This window comes from Ahaetulla prasina, chromosome 7 (assembly GCF_028640845.1).
Source record: "Ahaetulla prasina isolate Xishuangbanna chromosome 7, ASM2864084v1, whole genome shotgun sequence".
Taxonomy (NCBI): Eukaryota; Metazoa; Chordata; class Lepidosauria; order Squamata; family Colubridae; genus Ahaetulla; species Ahaetulla prasina.
The window spans coordinates 1,787,281-1,811,450 of NC_080545.1; the positions used below are offsets into that span (position 1 = coordinate 1,787,281).

At 44.3% G+C, this 24,170-nt stretch overlaps 1 protein-coding gene and 1 long non-coding RNA gene across 8 annotated transcripts in view; one reads left to right on the forward strand and one right to left on the reverse strand.

The window, feature by feature from the left end:
• Window positions 1-3,810: 3,810 nt before the first annotated feature.
• On the reverse strand, window positions 3,811-11,633 carry LOC131202128 (uncharacterized). 7 transcript variants are annotated; one of them, XR_009156073.1, is made up of 5 exons: window positions 10,773-10,911; window positions 9,654-9,703; window positions 6,548-9,127; window positions 5,198-5,338; window positions 3,811-4,495 (listed from the first exon to the last, which is right to left on the reverse strand). It is a non-coding gene; the product is annotated as an uncharacterized LOC131202128 (long non-coding RNA). The 7 variants fall into 7 exon arrangements; XR_009156072.1 differs by lacking the exon at window positions 10,773-10,911 and adding an exon at window positions 10,076-10,303; XR_009156068.1 differs by lacking the exon at window positions 10,773-10,911 and adding an exon at window positions 11,374-11,633 and having other exon boundaries at window positions 6,548-9,703.
• The window catches only part of FAM107B (family with sequence similarity 107 member B), a 54,634-nt gene continuing 40,880 nt past the window's right edge, over window positions 10,417-24,170 (forward strand). Inside the window, exon 1 of the mRNA XM_058190757.1 lies at window positions 10,417-10,552. The gene's annotated coding sequence lies outside the window, so the exon portion shown is untranslated. The remainder of the gene's footprint in view (window positions 10,553-24,170) is intronic.

Sequence of the window (24,170 nt, forward strand, 5' to 3'; positions counted from 1 at the left end):
GAAGTCGGCATAGTTCTAAGTTGTCTAATCCCAACGTTTGGAGTCTGGTGGCATAAGGTATTTTATTGCGAGCAGAGGAGTGGAGGACTCTTCTCTTGAAATATCTCTGGACTTTCTCGATTGTATTTATGTCTGATATACAGTGAGGGTTCCAGACAGATGAGCTGTATTCGAGAATTGGTTTTACAAATGTTTTGTATGCTCTAGTTAGTAATACAATATTACCAGAGAAGAATTCTCACTCATTCGGCTCCTGGTTGTCCCAAAGATGTTTTTCAAGTCAACCGGACTTCCTTATTTTTCAAGAAACAGACACAGATAAGCCACCAAGGGCCTCAACGACCCTCTAAAAAGGATGCAAATGACCAGCTGTCGGCAAGGTGTATAAATCCTTCCATTCCACACCATCCAGTCAGAGCTGAAAAAGCTTCTTGGATGAACTTCCAAGCGAAACATCTTCAAAGAAAAACCAGGAAGTCCAGTTGTCCAGATGAAAAAAAGCATCTTTGGGATACTTGGTCACCTTCCTCTTGCTCTCTTGCTTCAATTCAGCAGATCCTCACAATCTGAGGGACGTTTACGAATTCTCAAACCTTAATTTTGTTAAGGGGGTATCCAAAATGTGAAGATGGCAGCCACCATGGTACGATGGGAGCTTTGCCCTTTTTATCCGTGTGGCACATAAAAAAACCCAGACAGAGTTTCGTTTGCAAAATTGTGATCATCTTGATCTTGACTTTTTTTTTTAACATTCTCTGGAGAATATCCTTGGTTGTTATCCTACTTCCTATCATTGAACACTGCAGTGTGTTTTATCTTTCCGTTGGTCATTGGTGTAAATGGTGTCTGAGAAAGAATTGTGTATATATGCATATTGATACTCAGCAACTGGTTGTTGTTTGGCAGTGATTTGCAAGTTCTGCATTTGAGGCCAGTTCTAGGTCTTCCAGCTCTTCTCTCTCTTACTTCAAGGGAGCCAAGCCATGTGATTCCTTAACCACGTTTCTCACAGTGGGAAGCGTTCGCCAAAAGCATTCAGATATTTTGTTTAGTCTTTCCTGTCTTGGTCAGAGAGAATTATCCTCGTTTTTGGACACTAGGACAGAGGCCCCTTCGCTTGTCACAGCAGCAACCACAACTTGAGAGATGGGAAGGTTGTCCAAGAGTATTCATTGACCTGTGGAATTGCCTTCACCTGGCTTATTTTACAGGAGGCCAAATGAATCGATCAACTTTATTAATAAGTTTATTGTACATAAAATAAAAGAAACATTAAATCAGTTGGAGAGTGTGTGTACATAAAATAAAAGAAACATTAAATCAGTTGGAGAGTGTGCAAATCTCATGTGCTCTTTTCTTGCACTGAATCTGTAAGAACCTGCACAAAAACAGCAACCATAGATGCATATGCAGTGATGTTCTGATTAAGGAAAAAACAAACATTAATATTTCCTCTAACTCAGGGCTCTCCAACCTTGGTCCCTTTAAGACTTGTGGACTTCAACTCCCAGAGTCTCTCAGCCAGCAAAGCAAAGCTGGCTGAGGAACTCTGGGAGTTGAAGTCCACAAGTCTTAAAGGGACCAAGGTTGGAGACCCCTGCTCTAACTGGATCTGGGAATTGCTTAGTTTAAGAGGCTGCCTTCCCCTGTTTGCGGGAATTTGTATAATCATTGATCTATGATGAACTTATGGCGTAAATATTTTAAAGAATACATTATCGCTCTTATTTCAGGCCATGGTCCAAGTTTACTTTGGAAGTCCGGAAATGGGAAGAAACTCAAGTGATTTTTCTCCCCCAAAACATAAATCTAGCTTTATATAGGTTTATACAGTTGATACTTCAACAAACTTGTTTAATGACTGAGAAACAAATCAGTGACCTTTCCCCAAATCTTTATAGTTTGAATTTCCTCTCCTTGCTCAATATTTATTTATTTGTTGGAGTTTCTCTGAGTGAAGCTATGCCAGCCTGACCTTTGAACAAAAGACAATATTTTCACAATGGTGAATAAGGTTGGGGGCCGCTGGACTAAAACATAGAATAATCGGGCTTAAAGGGGACCCTGGAGATCTTCTAGTCCAACCACCTGATCAAGCAGGATATTCTATTCCATTAGTTCTTTAGGAGGTAGAACTAAAGATAGAACTGGAAAATTTTATGGCGTGAGCTATTGTGGAAGATTGTGGAACTGTCTCTCCTTGAACTGGATTCCAAACTTTGTTTGAAGCCCATCAAAAAACCTTTGTCTTTCAAGCCAAACCACTTTGTGGGAAAGCTCAAATGCTCTGCCAACTCTCCAGAGAACAGCAGCTAAAGGTTTTCACCAAACCGAACCTCATTTCAATGTTTTAATAAGTGATGGTGATCATATTGACCTTTGCCAAACATTTGCCATTGCCATTTGCCATTGCGATATCTCAAGAACATCAGTAGACCAGGTACTTACATTCCCATAAAGCATTCCTTGTGGCTGTTTTCCTTGCCAGCAATTACTGGGAAATATGAAATCTCCCTGCGGAGTGTTGTTTCTAGTGTAAGTGCATCTAGAGAATATTAAGCCATGGCTCATAAAACAGGGGTAGCGTTTGGAACAGATGATTGAATCATCAGTAGCTTCAATTTAGTTGTCTGAATAATTTTACTGATGAAACGCATTGGTTAATCTTTTGATTAAATTATCTTTTCATTGTGCTCCCGGTTTATTTTTCTCTGTTGTTCTCTATCGGTTTTCGAGGGCCTCCTTTATATAATATATATAACAACAGAGTTGGAAGGGACCTTGGAGGCCTTCTAGTCCAACCCCCTGCCCAGGCAGAAAACCCTACACCATCTCAGTCAGATGGTTATCCAACATTTTCTTAAAAACTTCCAGTGTTGGAGCATTCACAACTTCTGCAGGCAAGTCGTTCCACTTATTAATTGTTCTCACTGTCAGGAAATTTCTCCTTAGTTCTAAGTTGCTTCTCTCCTTCATTAGTTTCCATCCATTGCTTCTTGTCCTGCCCTCAGGTGCTTTGGAGAATAGCTTGACTCCCTCTTCTTTGTGGCAACCCCTGAGATATTGGAAGACTGCTATCATGTCTCCCCTAGTCCTTCTTTTTGTTAAACTAGACATACCCAGTTCCTGCAACCGTTCTTCATATGTTTTAGCCTCCAGTCCCCTAATCATCTTCGTTGCTCTTCTCTGCACTCTTTCTAGAGTCTCAACATCTTTGAAAGGGAAAAGCAGGGCATCAACTCAAGAAAGGAATTTTTAGTTAAATAGGTAAATTTTTTAATTGTGTTTTGATCTATAGAGTGAGATCTAGCCCTATAAAATGGCAGGTTTTTTCCCTTCTTTTTAACAATCGAGTGATAGGTGAATCCAACGGTTGTTCCTCTTAAGCTAATAAAGTAGTCCTTGACTTATGACTACAGTTGAGCCCAAAATTTCTGTTGCTAAGCAAGACATTTGTTCAGTGAGTGAGTTTTATGGCTTTTTTTTTTTTGCCGCATTTGTTAAGTGAATCACTGTGGTTGTTATATTAGAAACACGTTTGTTAAGTGAATCTGGCTTCCCCATTGATTTGGCATGTCAGAAGGTCACAAAGAGAGATCACTTGACCCCAGGGACACTGCGACCGTCATAAATATGAGTCAGCTGCCAAGCGGCTGAATTTTGACCACGTGACCATGGGGATGAGGTAATGGCTTTAAGTGTGAATAATAAGTAACTTTTTCAGTGATGTTGAACAGTCAGTAAAGGAATTGTTATAAGTCGAATATAGAACCACTTCCTAACACCAACATTATCCATAAGTTCCAAAGCTTGAAGCATTTTATTATTATTATTATTATTATTTATTGAATTTTTATACCGCCCTTCTCCCAAAGGACTCAGGGCGGTTCACAGCCAAGATAAAACAGCAATAATATACAGATAAAACAATAGTTAAAAAACTTATTAGATATAAGGCCAGATTAAAACATTTAAAACTATAAAAACCCCATAAAATTTGTATCAAATATTAAAAACTATTTAAAATTCCTATGCCAGTCCTGCGCGAATAAACAGATACGTCTTCAGCTAGGATGATGCTAAGGAGAATAACAGAATAACAGAGTTGGAAGGGATCTCGGAGGTCTTCTAGTCCAACCCTCTGCTCAGGCAGAAAACCTTACACCATTTCAGACAAACCGTTGTCCAGTCTCTTCTTTAAAAATTTCAGTGTTGAAGCTTCCACAACGTCTGGAGGCAAGTCGTTGAGAGGTGATTCAGCCACCTGCAAATATATCTCCTACGCAAACGACACACGTGGCCATTTTCACTGCATCCGGCAACCCTTTAATGCTTGATTGATTGACTTTGATGGCCTCACTTTGAGTCGCGAGTGAGGGAAACATTCTTAATGGACTTCCCTTGGCTTAAATCCACCTATTGATCTATTTTGGGAACGCCTGTTCCTTGGCACTAAGAATTATTCGTGATGTCCTGAACTTGTGGCAGATTTGTGCTACAGCGACAACAAAAAAAAGAAAAGAAAGTTAGGTAATAATAGTTGCAGTGATGAATCATATCAGGGAGCAGCGCGTGTGTGGCCGCCTGGGCTTGGACAGATTTTTGCCAGACTCCTCCTGAGTGTTTCTCTTTCTTACACTTACAGGAACCTTACTCAGGAGCAGTAGTGGATAATTGCACGAGGCATGAAAGATTAGATCAGGTTTTACATGAGGCTACGGCAGCAGATGCTTTTCAGTGGAGGCTTTCATGGAGATTGCCAGCTCTCTCCACCAAGGAAGGAGAGAACATTTGGTGGGAAGGACTGTCAAAACAGACCTCTAAAGCTCCAGGGAGGCCTTTGTCCTCTATCAGCTAAGAACGTGAACAAAGATAGATAGATAGATAGATAGATAGATAGATAGATAGATAGATAGATAGATAGATAGATAGATATACAGACAGACAGACAGACAGACAAGATAGGTAGGTAGGTAGGTAGATTAGATAGATAGGTAGGTAGATGGATGGATGGATGGATGGATGGACGGACGGACGGATGGACGGACAGACAGACATTAGTTGGATAGAAGTCAGATAGATGGATGGATAATTAGATAGACAAATATGATAGAAATAGATGATAGATTAGTTAGTTAGTTAGTAAGTTAGGTAGTTAGGTACATATAGATATATATATACATACATACATACATACATGATGGATGGATGGACGGATGGATGGATGGACAGATTATTTATATTGCATCTTAGCTGACAGATTTTACATTCAAAAGATAAATGTGGAGTCCTGGGTGCCATCTGAGTTTGGTCATTTGCTTGCAGAAATTCCTTTACACTGTGAAAACATGAAAAAGAAAACGAAGGAATGGCCTTTCAAAATAAGGAAGATCAAAATGGTGCCTTCCATGAACTTCATCCCAAACATTTATGAATTAAATCTGGGGGATAAGTTTGAATTCCATTCCATTTTATTGGCTTTCAATGTTTGTAAGCTGCCCAGAGTCACCTCCGGGCAAGATGGTGGCACCCAAGTCTAATGAGTAAGTAAAAAAGTCAACCAACCAACCAACCCAGAGACAGTGATTTTCGTTGGGTTTGCCCCATCATAGAGGGTCTGGCAACCGTCTGGGCCTTAACCCTGGTTGTTGGTCTGTTAAGACATTTGTATATCTATTTATAGCTGTCCTTCTCCCCTTCATTGATTTCAGTTGTGCTAATCAAATGTTTTGCAGTTTAATAGAAATATCTCTTGATTAGAAATTAGGTTATGAAGTGCCTGATGATATTCTTCTATTAATGGAGTAGAATATATTGGCCATGTGATATTTTACATCTGCGTCTGCGGGCTATTCAAGATTTGTCACTTGGATTCTATTGGTTTTATATTTTCTCCTTGCTTACTATATTTTCTAGCGTTTAAAATCGCGATCTAAACATTTATTGTTTCTTCTCCCTTTTTAAATATCATCATAACGAATGTAAAAAATTTTTTTACAAACCTAGTGTAAATTTTTTATATATATATTTCCCTCCTAATTTTTCACTGTTCTAATTAGAGGCTTTTGAATTGTTTCAGAAGTTTAAGGACTTAATTTGTGGATTTTGTCTGAATACTACGGACGGTGAATAGCCTAAAGTCACAGGGGAAGATATAAATTTGGGGAAAAAATAGAGTTTACCCATAAAATGCTATTGTGCAATCAGCAAGTAAAAAACAAGTTTCTAATTGCACAATAGCATTTTATGGGTAAATTCTTCTCCAAAAGAAAATTCAACATCTGCTACAGTTGTACGAATAATTTATCTAACAGGATCTCCCAGTTCTCTTTTTTACTTTTGCTTTATTTACAAGCACTCAAGAAAGGAATCCATCACATGATTGCGACCAGAATAAGGTCTAAAACAAGACAATAAAAGCAGAAACCAGTAATAGCAATAGCCCTTAGACTTATATACCGCTTCATAGTGCTTTTTACAGCCCTCTCTAAGCGGTTTACAGAGTCAGCATCTCGCCCCCAACAATCTGGGTCCTCATTTTACCCACCTCGGAAGGATGGAAGGCTGAGTCAAGCTTGAGCCTGGTGAGATCTGAACTGCCAAATTGCAGTCAGCCGGCAGTCAGCAGAAGGAGCCTGCAGTACTGTGCTCTAACCACTGCACCACCGCTGTCTCTGAAACAGAAGAAATTGGCTTAACAGAGCTCACTCCATAGACATCCAATGCCAGCTGTCACTATAATTGCATATGTGCATTGTGATATCACAGCACCCATCCAATAATTTGATATGATATGAAAGGGTGACTGGGTGTGGTTGGTTAAGACACCAAGCTGGAAGCCAGGAGGCTGTGAATTCTAGTCCAGGTTTAGAAATGAAGCCAGCCAGGTGACCTTAAGCCAGTCAAGCTCTCACAGCCCTAAGAAGGAGGCAATGGCAAAGCACGTCTGAAAAACCTGGCCAAGAAAACTGCAGGGACTTTCAAAGGAAGTCCAAAACTGACTCGAAGATATGCACACCCATGCGGTACCATACCCATAATGACTCTTTGGTCCTGCTTACTCCTATCTCACTTTTGTTATTTTTAGAAATAACTCAAGGCAACGAACATACCCAACACATCTTCCTCCTCCTATTTCCCCCACAACCTGTGAGGTGGGTTGGGGTGAGAGAGAGAGAGAGAAAGAGGGAGAGAAACTGGCTCAAGTCATCCAGACGACTGTCAGGCCTAAGGCAGGACTAGAACTCAATGTCTCCTGGTTTCATGGGGGAACTAGAATTCATTGTCTCCTGGTGGTTGGCCCAAGCCACCCAGCTGGTGTTTATGCCTAACGTGGGACTAGAATTCACCGTCTCCTAGTGATTGGCCCAAAGCCACCCAGCTGGCTTTCATGGCTAAGGAGAGACTAGAACTCACCATTTCTAGCTTTCTAGCCTGGTACCTTAACCCAGTGGTGGGATTCAAATAATTTAACAACAGGTTCTCTGCCCTAATGACTTCTTCCAACAACCAGTTCACCAAACTGCTCAGAAAGTTAACAACCGGTTCTCCTGAAGTGGTGCGAACTGGCTGAATCCCACCACTACCTCAATCGCTAGACCCTTGATGGCCACAGGTGGCATGTGGAACCATATTGGTGGGCACGCAAGCTCAGCTCTGGCCAGCTGATTTTCAGGCCTTCTGGGCCCACCGGAAGTCAGGAAACACGCTGTTTCCGGCCTCCGGAGGGCATCCGAGGGGGGGTGGGGAAGGCTGTTTTTGCCCTCCCCAGGCTCCTAGAAAGGCTCTGGAGCCTGGAGATAGTGAAAAACGGGCCTACAGGGTCCACTGTACCATCACGTGCCAAATGCAGGGGGAGCCATGGGGGGGGGTCGTGCAGGCATGCGCAGGGGGTGGAGCGCATAGAATTATGGGTGTGGGCGCACATGCGCGCAACCCCCCCAGCACTCCCCCTGCTTTTGGCACGAGATGACAAAAAGGTTAGCTATCACTGTGGTAGACCAAGCTGGCTCTTCCTCCCTTCCAATGCCACCCTTCAAATTGAACCGCAGGGTACCATTACAGGAAACGCCCTTCCTTCCTCCATATATCAGCCGACTAATCTTAATTAAAAAGCCGGCCAATTTGTTTTTCTTTGCTCACATAGATCTGCTCGTGTAAAAGAAACCTCCCCCTCCCCTTCCAGCCTCAATCTCACCATCTCAAAGGAAATGTTACTCATTAGAGAAATCAATAATTCTCTTGTCGCCCAAGACCAAACACCAGTTATAAAGAAGGATTCTCTACTAGAGAGAGCGATGAAAGCAATCAAGGTTCTTATATCTCCAAATAGGAGCAAAATAGGGGAGGAAAAACCCCACCTTTAAAGATGAAGTATCTATGGAGATTCTCAATCATGGTTATCCCAAAGGTGCTTTTATGAGAAGGCAACTGGGCTTCCTTTGTTTTTCCTCGAAGACGTTTCGCTTCTCACCCAAGAAGCTTCTTCAGTTCTGTAGTGAAGAACTGAAGAAGCTCCTTGCCAGATGAGAAGCGAAACGTCTTCGAGGAAAACCAAAGGAAGACCAGTTGCCTTTTCATAAAAGCACCTTTGAAAGCTAAGTAGGGAAATAGGGATAGGTTTGTGTTTAGATGGGCAACCAACAGGCTTTGCTAAGGAGGTAGCTATTTAACCTGTGTTTTTCAACCTTGGTCACTTTTTAAGATGGGTGGACTTCAACTCCCAGAATCCCCCAGCCAGCTGTCCACCCATCTTAAAGTGGCCAAAGTTGAGAAACACAGAGGTGTTACTATTCTTTTAGTCAATAGGCATAAACTGAACCAAAAATGAAACTTACAAGTTACACACTGCTAGCCAACCGATCACAGATAGTCCTTGACTTACTATTGTTCATTTAATGACCATTCAGAGTTACAACAGCACTGAAAAAAGTGACTTACGACTGTTTTTCACACTTACGGCCTTTGTAGTATCCCCGTGGCCACGTGATTTATATTTGGATGACCACTGACTCACATTTATGACGGTTGCAGAGTCACGTGATCCTCTTTGGTGACCAGCAAACTCAATGGGGAGAGGCAGATTCACTTAACAACCGTGTGACTAATTCAAGAACTGCAGGATGCACTTAACAAGCGTGGAGAGAGAAGTCATAAAATAACTCACGTAACACATTTCTCACTTAGCAACATAAACGTTGGGCTCAGTTATGGTCGTAAGTTGAGGCCTGCCTGTATTTCAAAACTAGTCCCCATTTTTCTTCTCATAACCCCACTGTCTGATGAAAAAAACCCAGATTAGATCATCAAGATGACTTTGTTCCATGTCCCTTGTTTGGAAATAAAATAATCCTGTAATGAGATCATACAGAGCCCTATCCAAACCCTGTTTCTTAACGATGGAATAATTGAATAACTTCCCAAAGGCCTCCTCAACAAAAGATCTTCCATCCAACCTGACTCACATTGTTGTTGCTGGGTTTTTTTTGTGGGGGGGGGGATTTGCAAAGCCAACTTCAGTGACCCTAGGCTCGCCCATCCTGCTAAACCAGGACTAAACCACGGCTTGTTGGAGGCAGCCCCATTGACCCACCAAGCAGAACAGAAGGAGAATTAGCTTTATGGCCACTGTGAAGGTAGACTCGGCGACATACCATGAAAACGAAATGACATTGCATCCGGCTCTCAAAAGGGCTCTGCACCTCTAATGCAAACAGAAACAAGACAAGACAAATAAATAAATAATACCCTATGCCCACATATATGCAGCCATGTTGCATTAAGAAGAAGACAAAAAAACACAAAACCCCTTTCCAGATGCTTGCAAAACACGACTCCAGCTGCGTTGAATGACATCCGAGAGGGGGATAAAGAGAGAGAGAGATAAAATTGGCTCTTCTCCGGTCCCCATAATTTGAGGGGAAATTAAGAATCCAGGGGCGGCTGGTTGCCCAAGAAACACGGGGGTGGGTGGGGGAAGCCGGCTTCCTCGGGAGTCGGAGAGGCTGGGGAGGGTCCGAATGGCCGCTGCAGGGATTTGGGGGAAGGGGCGCCCGCCAAGCCCGCCCTCACCCACCGATTGAAGCCGGCCTTTTGTTTCCGCGCCTTGAACTCAACGGGGGACCCTCGCTCGGAGCCTCCGCGTGGCCTTCCCACGCGACCCCCGCCCCCAATTCACGAGCCCCCCCCCCGGGAGCCCCTCTTCCTCCCCAGCGCCCGCGGAAACAAAGGCTTCAGCCCGGCTTTCAAGGCACCAAAGCTGTGGACCCTGAGTGGGGGGCTGGCCGCGGGGGGTGGGGGGTGGGGGGTAGGTGGGGAGGGGGCGGGGGAGGAAGGGGGAGGTCCCTGTCCCGTGACTCAGCAGGCGGGCGGGGCTGATCCGCCCCGCAGCCCTTACAAGGCGCGTCTCGCCCGGCCAGGCGGAGGGAGGCTTGGCTGGCTGGCGGCGCCCGGGAGGAGAGAACCCACCCACCCACTCGCCAGGGAGACCCCAGCCGGAGCGGCGGCTGGCTTCGGGAGGGGGCCCGACTTTGGCCCTTCCTTCTGCTTGCCGGTAGGGCTGGGCGCTTCTTTGAGGAGGGGGCTGCGGGGAGGGAAGCGGGGTCTTTCGCCCTCACTTGGCGCACAAAGGCTGGAAGCGGGCGGAGGCGCGGGGCGGGCGCGGGAGGGACTCCAGGCTGGTGCCGACGGCCAAGACCTGGACTTGGGGGTGGTCGCTGCCTTTCCGGACCCCCCCCCCCGTCTCCCTCTCCCTCCCCACCAAGCATGCCTACCGGCTCTGGGGGCGCCAGGCGTCGGGGCCAGGGCAGCCGCTTCCCCCCACCTCCACCCCCCGGCTTTGTGCGCGGCGTGGCTGGGTCTGGGCGCGGCGGGCAGGAGGTTGGGGCGCCTCTCTGGGGACCCCCCCCCCGCCCCCCGGCATCTGTGGCCGGTGGAGACAAAGGCGACGGACCTTTGGGGGTCCCGGCCGAGGCGGCTGCTGCTGCTGGCTCGCCAAACGTGGTTGGCTTCGGGGCGCGTTTGGAAAGCGGCCGGGCTGCCTCACTTGATCTCGCCAGCCCTCCGGGGGCGAAGTGCTCTTGGCTTCCCCGCCTGGGGTGGCTCCGGCTTCCCCAGCAGTTTCAAGAGCCTTTCGGGGCGCTCGGATGTTCTACCTGGTGCCCCCTTTTGCCTCCCCCCCTTTTAAGAAACTTTTGAGACGGGAGCTGCGCCTCTCGGCTTGTGCGCCTTGGGAAGAGCCCGGAACCCTCGCGGAGAGCCAGCCAGAGGTGAGGAGTAGCGGGGCCTTTGAGGGGTCTTGGGGGTGGGGGGAGAGGCAGCACAGTTCTCCCCCCCCCTTTTGCCCTTCAGAAGCTAGCATTTGTCAAAACCCACCTGTGAGCTGGCTCTTCACTTCCCCTCCGGGTCTTCTCTTACTTCTGAACCTGACACGTTTTCCTGGGGTTTGGGTCCTTAAGTGACTGTCTTGGAAATGGGGTTTTGTGTGTGTATTTTGTTTTTAAAGTATTCCTTGAAAATAGGGTTGGTGGTTCTGTGTCGTATCCCAAACCTCAATCTTAAACGAAACTGTCTTCCGGACCTAAATCTTAAACTGGAGTGTATTCCCTGCGCCCCCCCCTCCTTTAATCAAAGACATTTGAACTTAATTTGGACTTTGGATGTGATGAGTTGTGGGTGTGTGTAGATGGACTTCAAATATGAAGGGATTACTGGCTACATGTGTTGAGCATATGGACGGCAGGAGCCCAACGCAGAGTAGTAACTCCGTCCCCTTAATCCGGTCGCTTCCCATCCTGTAGTAAAATCCTGTGTCTGGATTTTCCTCCTTTGTCTTTGGATCTGTTGATGGTCATATTCTCATTATATCTGATTGGTTCCTCTTTGCAGGAGATCGGCACCAAATGATGATTGTGCTTTTGAAGGGTTTCCAACTACAGGTAGTCAGTCCTCAACTTACAACAGTTTGCTTAGTGACCATTCAAAGTTGCTACAGCACTGAAAAAAGTGACTTATGACCGTTTTTCACGCTTATGACCATTGCAGTATCTCTGTCGTCACATGATCTAAATTCAAACACTTGGCAAATGACTCACATTTATGACGGTTGCAGTGTCCGGGGAGGGGGGTTCATGTGTTCCCCTTTTGCGACCCTCTGACCAGGCAGATTCACTTAACAACCGGGTTCCTAACTTATCAACTGTAGGGATTCACTTAACAGCCGGGGCAAGAAAAGTCGTAACGTGGGGCAGAACTCACTTAACAAATGTCTCGCTTAGCAACATAAATGTTGGGCTCGGTTGTGGCCATAAATCGAGGACTGCCTGTATTTTTGCAATCCTTGTTTGAAATAGTGTGGATCCAGAACTTTAAATCTCATGTCATCAACGCCAAAACTCTGGCTGGCTCATTTCTGTTCCAGCCGTTTGTCCTGCGATGGGTCTCCTGGATTAAATGGTCCCTGAACTTCCCATCGCAGTTTCCTGGCTGTGGCTCATGGTTACTCGGGTTGCCCACCAGGAGTAGTTGCAATCTAGCATTAATCTAGGTTTGTTTTCCACCTGTGGAAGATGTTCATTATTGCATTTGGTGGCTGTGGTCTGCCTGCCTGAAATGTCCTTGTGCTTTCCGACATTGGCTGGTGTCAGAAAACAGGGACAGACCTAGCTTGCGTTTGGAAAAGAGACCACCAGGAAATGCTAGACTGTCAGTAAGCTAGACTTAAGTACAGGTAGTCCTCACCTTATGGCTACCATTTGGGACCAGATTTCCATTGATTGCTAAGCAAGGTGTTGGTGAAAGGCGTCGCGCCCGATTTCATGACCCCTTTTCCCACGGTTGTTAAGTGAGTCACTGCAGCCGTTAAGCAAAATTGGCCTCCTCCATTGACTTCATCGCAAACCAGCTGGGAAGGTCGCAACAGGGGGTCACATGACCCCAGAATGTTGCAATTGTCATATATATCAGGGGTCTCCAAACTTGGCAACTTTAAGACCTGTGCTGGCTGAGGAATTCTGGGAGTTGTAGTCCACAGGTCTTAAAGTTGTCAAGGTTGGAGACCCTTGAAATATACATGCCAGTTGCCAAGCAACCCAAATTTTGATCACGTGACCATGGGGATGCTGCCACCCATGGCATGTTGGGTGGATGTTGGAATTTGCAAGGATGGGCTTCTCAGTTATTTTGTTTCCAGTGCAGTTGTAACTGTGGCCACTAAACGAATGGTTGTAAGTTGATGTCTACCTGCAGTTATAGTAAAGCCCTTTGAGGAAGGGAACGGCTGTTTGCATATCACCTAATATCACCCAGTTGGTTATGGCATGAAATAGCATTTTGCCATTTTATCAGGTGCTGGTACAGATTAGCCATAGAAAAACGCATCTTTCCTGCTTTTAAACAAGCCCCTTTTGTGGGTTTTATCCCTAGCCCTTTTTTCTCTCCCCAAAGTAAAAGATGCTTAAATTTGCCGAAAGTCAAAAATGACAAGAGTCAGTTTGTCCTTTGGAAAAAAGCAAGAGCTATAAATTATTCCTCCTCCTGCAGGACAACTTTTTATTAATAGTTACAATCGTTTTTGTTCCAGGCTGTGCTTGTCCGAGTTAAAAAAAAAAAAAGTGATGGAGGAGTTTATATTTTTAATCACTGGAGTTGGATCAGAGAAATGCTTCTGCACTCATCTGATTGCAAAGAGGCTTGTTCAAAGTTGAGGCCTTTGATCCCATCCAGCCACAACCTCGGTTGGTCTTGATGGGAGAGGGACTGAACGGCAGTTCTGAACACCAAGGGGGTCTGTCAAATTCGATTTCATTGAGGGCCACATCACAGTTGTGTTTGGCTGGGAGGGGGGGGGCGTGAGCATGGTGGGCGTGGCCCACGGGTGAAATCCAGCAGGTTCTGGAGAAATAAATAAATCAAATAAATAATAAATAAATAAATAAATAACCGGTAGCAGAAATTTTGAGTAGCTTGGAGAACCGGCAAATACCACCTCTGTCTAGCCCCATAGTGGGGTGGGAATGGAGATTTTGCAGCATCCTTCCCCTGCCACGCCCACCAAGTCACACCATGCTCACCAAGCCACGCCCACAGAACCGGTAGTAAAAAAAATTGGATTTTACCACTGGCATGGCCAGCCCAAAATCACTTGTGTCAAGAGCACCTGTGGTGGCCTAGTGCTAAGGCAGGATTTCCCTGAGATCCTCCCCCCCCCTCATTATAATCCCTTCCTTCCTTCCTTCCTTTTCTTTTCCCTTCCCTCTTCATTCTCCTTTCTTCTCCCTTCCTCTCCTTCCTTCTTTTTCCTTCCTTGCTCTCTTCCCATCTCTCCCACACAAGAGCTACAGGGAAGGAAAATATTCCTATGAATAACCAGAATGCTCCCTTGTGCATTAAAGCCACACTTGGTTATCTGTGGTGGAATCAGGACTACTAGGCGTTGGGTTTTCTTCACCAGTCTGGCTTCTAAGTTGCAAAGGATATTTTAAAACTGCAAGCATGATTGCTTAGAGGAAGCAGATGTACAGACAGGAAGTGAATTAATATATATATATTTGTGTGGGTGTGGGTGTTTGTGTGTGTGTGGTATACTGTGCAAGCAGAGAACCAACCAGAACTTCTGAAGCTATAAAGGCTAAACCATCCGATTATACTATCAGCTCTTTTGAATATCTACTACCTCAATTTGCTGGCAAACTTTCTTTTGTAGCAGCTTAAATGTGTTTGGCTAAATTGGAAGCCACGCCTTTTGACTGGAGTTCACTCTGGCCCGTTTCGTATCTTGGCAGCTTCAAAAACTGCTCTCTTTTTTTTTTTTTGGATGGCTGAACCTGCAGAAAAGGTACAGATGCTTCCCCCCCTCAAAAAAATATATTCCAGTATATAAAGTTCTCAGCATGACCAAAACAGTCCACCCTGCACCTGTCAACAGTTGGGATGAATGGATGGCGAGAGAGAGAGAAGAGATATGGATGATAGATAGATATAGAGATAGATGATAGATAGATAGACAGATAGATAGATAGGAGAGAGAGGATAGATAGATGATAGATAGATAGATAGGCAGACATGCATACATACATACATACCGTGTTTTCCCGAAAATAAGACCCTCTCATATATTTTTTTTAACCCTGAAATAAGTGCTTGGCCTTATTGCCATGCGTTCTAAAACCCGATTGGGCTTATTATCAGGGGATGTCATATTTTGGGGGAAACAGGGTACATACATACATATATACATACATCACAATCCCCACCTGTTGACAGGTGCAGGGTGGACTGTGGACTATTTTGGTCATGCTGAGAACTCTACATTATAATGAAATTTGGTAATACGGTATACACGAATTGGGTTTTTATCTAATTCGGTTGCCCCAGTGTAGCATAGTTGTTTTATATAAGCATTGACCATGTTTTTATTTTTAATGTCCTGCAAATGAGGTGTCCGGTGTTTGTGAGAGGTGGCATTGTCTTACACAGCTGAATACTCTTCGGGCTTATATCGAGACGATCTTCAAAGGTAGCGTGGAGGAAGCATCTTAAGGGTGCGATAAAAAAATGTTGGCTTGCCAACTGGCCGGCTGGAACAGGCTTGAGATGCAAAACAGGCTGGATGATGGTTTAATTCATGGACATGCAATTATTGATGAAAGCTGAGAGCTTTAGAAATTGCATCCTAGTTTAGGCTTCCAAACGTGGATTTCAAACCCCACATTCCCTTTTCAGGTCCCCTCCCCCTCCTCCTCCTCCTCCTCCTCCTCCTCTGATCTTCAATAGGACAATAACTAATTTGACCTAGAAGCAGAGTTTCTTTGAATGTTCTCAAAAAGTAGATCTGTCAGGAAGGGCTGTCTGTTGGAATCTGGATCACAGTTGGAAAATGATCACTTTGGAGCAGGGGTCTCCAACCTTGGTCCCTTTAAGACTTGTGGACCAGCTTTGCTGGCTGAGGGACTCTGGGAGTTGAAGTCCACAAGTCGTAGGGGGACCAAGGTTGGAGATCCCTGCTTTGAAGTATTAAAAGTTGTGTGTGTGGGGGGGGGGGGGGAAGACTTGCCACACTCTTATGTGAGCTTGCAATTAACTTGGGTACTTTATAGAAAAACCAACAAACGTTTGAGTTCAATAGGAACAGCTGATGGATGGACCTGCTAGGCCAGTGGTCTCCAACCTTTTGGGCCCCAGGGATTGTGGAGAGAGGTTCTTCTATGGACCGGAGGGGGGTGAGGTTTCACATGCTGCCTCTGCATCCTACGGCTGGAGCTTCCCATGTTTCCGTGGCCCAGTTTCTGGCATGCCACCAGGGGCAATGGGGACCATGCCTGGCCTAGGCAGAAGGTTCAGGCCCGATTTATTGAGCAGCAGAAGGTCTGCACAAATGGATAACTTGCGCGCAGCCTTGCATAAAGTTGTGTTCTCCAGATGTTCTGGAATTCCAGTTGGGATGGTGGAAACAATTATCCTGGTGAGCGGGGAATTCTGGAATCTCAGTTGTGGTAGATCTGGGACGACTGTGCTGGAGGGTACGCAGTAGACAGGGGCTGAGCCCTTAAGTGAGAGTCTTCATGGAAAAAAAATGCTGATAAACATACCACCCATCCCTAAATGAGAACATGCTGTGTGTGTCTGTGTGTGTGTTTTCATGTTTGATTCCTTTGCTGCCATCTCCTTGATAATGGTTATCGTGTAGACACGTGGCACCCATAAGGCAGGAGAAATTATTTAAGTACTGTGGCATTATCCTTGTTGAAATAATGCAGATTAGGAGTTAGGTTATTAATTACGGTGGCACATACTTTGAAAATACTTTAGAAAAAGGACTTCAGAACTGGTGTGAGCCCAGCTTTACTCTGCTGCTCTTAAAAGCAGTTGTGATTTTTGTTCAGGATTCTGAGTGAGTCTGTCAAGGCAGCTACTTTGACAGTTGCATTAGAGCAAGGATCTCCAACCTTGGCAACTTTAAGCCTGGAGGACTTCAACTCCCAGAATTCTGGGAGTTGAAGTCCTCCAGGCTTAAAGTTGCCAAGGTTGGAGACCCCTGCATTAGAAGACTCACTAAAACAGACTCATTCTTTTTTCTAGGTTCCTAGGGAGAGGAGGACTCAGCTGCTTTAATGAGTAGGAGAGGGGGGGGAGGAATGGAGGGACGGAAGGAGAGAGAAAGAGAGAGAGAAGGAGAGAGGGAGAGGGAGGGACAGCGAGAAAGCGAGGGAGTGAGAGAGGGAGGGAGAGAGAGAGAGAGAGAGAGAGATGCATACAAATGCCCCCACCCAAAAACGTATTTAAAAGCATTTGCAGCCCTGCTACAATTATATGAGTGTGGAGTGACAAAGTGCAAGAAATGTACAAAGTCTTTGTAAAGAGGTGACTTTTTATTCTTCTTCTGAATTCCTAGGCAAAATGTTTTTTTTCTCTTAGCCTATCTCCTTCCTCTGAGCTTCAGTCTTTCCAAAACATCTGAGATATTTATTTGGTTTTATTTATTAAATTTGTTTGCTGCTCCTCTCGCCACAAATATTCGCCCCTCCTTTATTACAACCTAATACGTAGTTGAGCCTCTCATAAGCAACTGAAGAATCGGAAACTCGCTGTTCTTCTGTATTTGCTTTATCTTAACAAGGAGACCCATAACCTCTGGAGGGAAGGCTTCTTCTAGCCCTCCTTGGCTGATTTCTGCCTTAGGAAATATTCAACTTTTGTACTAATCCCCAAACTGTACAAACCTAAAGAGCAAAACTGGCTGAGGAACTCTGGGAGTTGAAGTCCACAAGTCTTAAAAGAGCCAAGTTTGCAGACCCCTGGTCTAGACCCTCCTAGGGAACAAAACCAGTACCAGGTCCAAAGGAGTTAATTTCCATAAACAAGAACAAAGCTAGTTTGTAACATAAGTTTTTTTGTTTTTGTTTTTAAAAAAGACTTTTCAGAAATAATCTGTGCCAGAAGTTACAAATGTGATGCAAATGTTACTTAGTTCCTAGAGTTCTTCAACTGAGAATCGTTTATTATAATTTTTTTAAAATGAGATATTTTTTTAAAACAATAGTTATCATTCCAAGATTCTGCAAACTTCTTTTTTTTTCCCTCCCCGTAAGTGCTTTGTATTTTCACTTTCTGGTTTTTCAAATCAAATAATCTTGGAACCGAATTCTACCACGTAGACCTGAAGTTATTACAGTCCAGAAATAAGTTACTCTGGGCTTCTAATCCGGTTTATGGTATTGGCTGTAATTGCAAGTAGCCCTTACAACCGCTTGTTTAGTGACTGTTGGAAGAAAGTCACTTGTGACCGTTGCAGGATCCCCTGATCAAAATTCAAATGTTTGGCAACTTCCATGTAATTGCAGCTGATTGCAATGTTCCTGGTCATGTGATCACGTTTGCAACCTTCCCCAAGGAAAATCCGACAAGCAGAGTCCATGGCGGAAACTGGATTTGCTTAACGAACTCATGATTTACTTAACACTGCAGCTGTTCGCTTAACAACAGTGAGGCAAAAAGTTCATAACTTTGGCCGAGGGATTTGCTTCCTTGCAATTGAAATTCTGCTCCCAACTATAGTTATAAGTCAAGGACTACTTGTATTGTAGTTGTAAATCAAGGAGTAGCCAAAAAAAGTAGAGAGGAGATCCTCTTAATACAGCGGTTCTCAACCTTTATAGTGCTGCGACCCCTTTAATACAATTCCCCACGATGTGGCGACCCCAACCGTAAAATTATTTTCGTTTTGAATTTATGGCGTCTGAAGCCGTATTGGCTAGCGATCTGAACTGCTTGCGATTGCCTTGAGGACGGAGGCATTAAAGCGGAGACTCCTCCCCTATTAAGTTTATCGCGCCTGAAGCCAGATTAGGCTAGCGATTGGGAGTGATTGCAGCTGGCTTGGGAGGGAGACATCAGAGCAAAGATTTCTCTCTTTTTTAATTCATCGCGCCTGAAGCCGAATTCGGCTAGCGATTTGAAGAGCCTGCAGCTGGCTTGTGGAGTCAACCATTGGAGCGCAATTCTTCGACTCGCAAGTATACTTCCCATATTTCCGATGGTCCCTGGCAAATTGTCATTCGACCCCCAACGGGGTCCCGACCCACAGATTGAGAACCGCTGACTTAATAGATATTCTGGGAGTCATTCTTGAAAACAAGCATTGACTGGCCCAGCTCAACGTGGCATAAAACTATATGATTGACACGATGTTGTTTTTTATTTTTTATTTGCATTTATATCCCGCCCTTCTCCGAAGACTCAGGACGGCTTACACTATGTCAAGCAATAGTCTTCATCCACTTGTATATTATATACAAAGTTAACTTATTGCCCCCCCAACAATCTGGGTCCTCATTTTACCTACCTTATAAAGGATGGAAGGCTGAGTCAACCTTGGGCCTGGTGGGACTTGAACCTGCAATAATTGCAAGCAGCTGTGTTAATAACAGACAGACTTAGTCCGTTGAGCCACCAGAGGCCCATTTTAACAATGCCTTTTTTATAATCTAATAGTACTATAGTGTTTGCTTACAGTATTGTTTTTATCCTGAAAATAGGAGAAGTCTTCACTGTATATATTGAACAATATCCATCTGTAGCCTCAAGCTGGCATGATACTTAAACATTTAGAGAAGACTTTGGGATAAATACACTGATTAAAGCAAGTTGTGAATAGAAAATGCATTTTTTAAAATCAACACTCAGAATTTCTATGGGAATTCTCAGTCCTCCAGGTCACGGTTGTCCTAAAGGGGTTTTTCAAAAGGCAACTGGACTTTCTTGGGGTTTTTTTCCCCTCTTGAAGAGGTTTTGCTTTTCATCCGAGATGCTTCTTCAGTTCTTGAAGGAGAACTTGAAGAACCAAAGAAGCTTCTTGAATGAGAAGCGAAACCTCTTCAGGGAAAAACCCAAGAAAGTCTAGTTGCCTTTTGAAAAGCACTTTTGGAGTCACTCAGAATTTCAAGGGCAGATTGCCTTTGCCAGGGCAGTTCATTCAGCTTCGCTTTTTTGCCGCCGACAAGCTTATTTCGGTGCCTACAGTACAGTTTTGTGATGTCATTGCAGTTTTCCGAGCATCGTGGTTGGCCAAAACAACCAGATTCTGCCCCAAAGAATGGGATTACTCTACGTGCTTGCTAAGTGGCACCTTGGCTATTAATGGGCCTATTAATTTTGCAAAAGTGGTTTTTAAATTTGCTCGCCACAAATGCTTTGAGCATTTAATAAGCAGTCTCGTACGTAAACAGACTTGCACGAAGTAAAGTACTGTTGTGCTTTAATAGACCCAGGAGGCTAATAATGGCAGTTTGACCAGAAATCACTGAGATTTCAAAGACAGTTGATTTGGGGGAGGAAATGATGAGAGACAGGATGGGGAAAAAAACTTCTCTGCTGCGAAAATGGGTGCTGAGCAAGAACAGAGAGTTGGCGATGCCTGAGGAGTTACTCAGAGGCAAGGCAATGTAAACAGACTATTTTTTTTAGTGTAAATTAGGATGGAACTTGGCCATTATTTGTTTTATATAATAAAGCTTAGAGAGATATTTTAGAACTTAAAATTTTACAGAAGGTCTAGTTCTCAAACCTGGCTAGATGGGTTTGGCTCCATCTAACCAACTTTGCTTGTTCTTTTTTTTTTTTATAAAAAAGTTTTATTTTTACATTCATATCCAACAACTCATCCAATGTATAATCTCTAGTCACTCCACACATAATCACACTCTCAATTCCCCTCTCCTTCAACTTTGCTTGTTCTTGAAAGACTAAGCAGGAATAAACTATGCTTAGAAGGAGAACATCAACAATAGAAAAAGAAAATTTGAAAAAAAAATCCTGAAAGAAGACAACGGCTAACCAATTCTGTATTTCTGCCCTGACTATTGTCTGAACATTATCCCCGCAATCGTCGCAAAACCATCTCAAATCAAAGGAGACTTTGCCTTATCTTCTCCATCTCACTTTCCTTAGAATTCATTCAGAGAAGCAGAGTTATTGCTGGGAGATTAAAAGCGGACATATTTTTAGTAGAAGCGTCGGTGTTTTCCTGATGGATACTGTTGTTTTAAGAATTGCATGAATCCTGGCATCCTGGCAGAGGCACCGTGAAAGAAACAGGGTACAAAGAATAAACCCAGTTCCCAGCCTAATAAACCCTGGGAAATGGATAACTTCAGATTAGACGTCCAGGGTCTCCCCCTCAAGAAATCTCAGGCCAGCTTCCATTTGGCCAACCGTCTGGGAAAAATGCTTCAGAATGTGATTTTCCATGGGAATCCTGTACAAGAATGATTGTGTGTGTGAGAGAGAGTCTATCTATAAATATAGTTTCTGACGTGTGTGTGTGTATGTATGTAAAAAGGGAGAGAAAGAGAGAGAGGTGGAAGGAGAGAGCGAGCGAGCGAGTGAGCAATAAAGGAGAATATTTGTACGTTAGGGTTGAAATGTGGGGTCCTTGGTGCTTTCTGAGTTTGACTGTTTTCTTACAGACGTTTCATGACCCAACTAGGGAACAGCATCAGTAGTAGAAGGGAATGGGGTTTGCAGGAGGAGGAGGAGCATTGTGTAGGTCCTTGGTGCTCTCTGAGCTTGACGGTTTTCTTGCAGATATTTCATAACCCAAACTAGTCTCGCACTGATGATGTTACCTAGTTTGGGTCATCAAATGTCTGCAAGAAAACCCCCAAGCTCAGAGAGCACCAAGGACCCCATAGTTGTTCTCCTCCTCCTCCTCCTCCTCTTCCTCCTCCTCCTCCTCCTCCTCCCTTTCATCTCTTTCCTGATTCCTTGATATTCCTGCCTTCCATCCCCTCAATCTTTTTTTGCCCTGATAAGAGGAGAGCATGGAGACGCCAAGTCACCTTCGCATCTCCAACTTACTTACCGGTTGCTTTTATTGTCTTTTGCTACCGGCAGAAGGCCCACGTGGTTTGAGTAAGACTGGGATTGCTCAGACTCTGTTGTTTCTTTCACTCTGAGCAATCGCTGAAAGTGGAGGGGCTTTTCGGAGGGGGGGGGACCCCCTAATACTTGGGGGAATTTCCTTAAAAAGCCCAAAATAGTTAAATATATTTAGTTCTTTGAAATAGAAGGAAATCAATAAATCTTAAAGTTAAGTTCAAGCAGGCCTTGAAATTGAGAGTCTTGCAGCTGGATATCGGAGCATGTTGTGGTGCAGTTTTCCCTTTTCGGGCTACCCAAATGGGACATCAACATCTGCCAGAAAGTGGGTCTGGTTTTCCAATGGAAGCCCCCACCACTTCGTATGCAGGCAGTCCTAGATTTATGGCCGCAATGGACTCTGCTCATTATGCTTATTAAGCAGTTCACCCATGCGTCCAACCTGATTTTGGGGTGCTGAGTGCCCAAAATACATTCACGTGACAGCAGGAGAGGGACACAACCATTGGAATTTAGGACCTGCGTCATAAATACTTTTATATCTGTCACAAATGGTCATAAGTCAAGGACTACCTGTATGTAGCAGGCGGTTATGGTCTTGCATCTAACCCCTAGGAGATTTTGACAACTCTTTGTGGGTGCTCTCTCCATGCCCAAATATTTGATCATCTGAACTTATTTTTTCACTATTTTTTTTTTAATTCGAGAGTTTCATCCACTTCTGCCATCCACTCTTAATTGATGAGTTAATTTTTAGATTGTGTCAATTACAGAAATAGCACCACCCAAAGATTCTCCAGCAGAGGGGAAAGTTTCCATAGTGACGCCCTGCGGTATATTGAAGATACAGTATAGTAGTTGCTTTTCCAAGCTGCAGGAAGGGTCTTTTTATCCAAAATAATTTCCAAGATGCGCGGATGCTTGTCTTTCCTCCCAAATCCACAGATCTGTGATTCTAGATCTCGGCCAAACAATTCCATGTTTGTACTAATGTTGAGTCATCAAGAAATGCCAGATGAAACTGACTTTTTTTCTGTCTGTCTCTCTCTCTCTCTTAGGATGTTTTAGAACAGGGGTCTCTAACTTTGGCAACTTTAAGACTTGTGGACTTCAACTCCCAGAATTCCTCAGCCAGGAAAGCAAAGCTGGCTGAGGAATTCTGGGAGTTGAAGTCCACAAGTCTTAAAGTTGCCAAGGTTGGAGACCCCTGCTTTAGAAAGTCTTCAAAAGCTCTTCCAAAGTTTTTAAGTTTTCTTTTTTTTTACTATCTTTGCGGCTGTATCTTTTGTGCCAAAAAGCCGCTTCCTGCAGCTTCCTTGAGGGTTTTCTAAAACCTCCTGGAATATTATTTATAGGTAGTCCTCGACTTATGACCACAAATTTCTACTGGTTAAGGGAGACAGGTGTTAAAGCCTTGTCCCGTTTTGCAACCTTTCTTGCCACCGTTGTTCAGTGACTCACTGCAGTTGTTAAGCAAGTAGCGTTTCCTCGTCAGAGGCTCGCAAAAGTGTCCCCGGGACACTGCCACCGTCATAAATATGAGTCAGTTGCCAAGTGCCCGAATTTTGATCACGTGACCACGAACGGAGGCTGCAGTGGTTGTCAGTGTGAAAACCAGCCCTGGGTTCCTTTTTTGAGGCCGTTGTGACTTTGAATGGTCACTAAATGGACGGCTGTAAGTAGAGGACTACCTGTGTATTTGCATCTGGAGAAAGCTCAAGTGACAAGAGCTGGTTCTTACTGGGAAAAAAAACACAATCAGAACAGTTTTTTCCCGAAGGCCATCACTCTGCTAAACAAATAATTCCCTCAACACTGTCAAACTATTGACTAAATCTGCACTGCTATTAATCTTCTCATTGTTCCCAACACCAATCTCCTTCCACTTATGACTGTATGACTGTAACTTTGCTGCTGGCAATCCTTATGATTTATATTGATATATTGACCATCAATTGTGTTGTAAATGTTGTACCTTGATGAACGTATCTTTTCTTTTATGTACACTGAGAGCATGTGCACCAAGACAAATTCCCTGTGTGTCCAATCACACTTGGCCAATAAAAATTCTATTCTATTCTATTCTATTCTATTCTATTCTATTCTATTCAGGGAGAAGGCCGTGTGAGGAGACTTGATGGAGACACACAAACACTGTATGGCAGGGGGGGTCAAACTCCATTTCATTGAGGGCCACATTAGGGCTGTGGTTGACCTCAGGGGCTCGGGTGGGTGTGGCCGATTGGGTGGGCATGGCCAGCTTGATGCCGCTCACTGGGCATGGCCAGCTGAGTGGG